Source organism: Myotis davidii, unplaced genomic scaffold (genome assembly GCF_000327345.1).
Source record: "Myotis davidii unplaced genomic scaffold, ASM32734v1 scaffold499, whole genome shotgun sequence".
Classification (NCBI taxonomy): domain Eukaryota; kingdom Metazoa; phylum Chordata; class Mammalia; order Chiroptera; family Vespertilionidae; genus Myotis; species Myotis davidii.
In genome coordinates, this window is record NW_006290677.1 from 1 (window position 1) to 600 (window position 600).

The window sequence follows — 600 nt, forward strand, 5'->3', positions numbered from 1 at the left end:
CGCTCTCTGCCTGCTCTCCTGCTCTGCTCTCTGTCCAGCGGCTTAGGGGGCTTGGCTTCCTCAGTCACTGGGAGCGACCGAGGGAGCCAAGCTGCCCGCTCTTCACCCACTCTCCTGCTCTCCGCTCTGCCAAGCACCCTAAGCTGCCTGCTCTCTATCCACTCTCCCACTCTGCCAAGCACCCCAAGCTGCCTGCTCCCCATCTGCTCTCCAACTCTGCCAAGTGCCCAAGCCGCCCACTCTCTGTCCACTCTCCCACTCGGCCAAGCCCCCCAAGCCACCTGCTCTCCTGCTCTGTCTCCATCCAGTGGCTTGTGGGGCTTGACTGCCCTGTCCACTCTCCCACTTGGCCAAGCCCCCCAAGACACCCGCTCTCTGCCCCCTCTTTTGCCCTGCTCCCGGCTGCTCAGTGCCTGCATGCATGCGCACTGCCCACAGGCCCACCATGTTTGTTGGGTTAATTTGCATACTCACTCCTGATTGGCTGGTGAGTATAGTGGAGGGGCAGTCAATTTACATGTTTCTCTTTTTTTATATAGGATTAGCTGGTACTGGTGAGAGTACTTGGGTAAAATATTTCCCATTATGTTTTTTTTATTT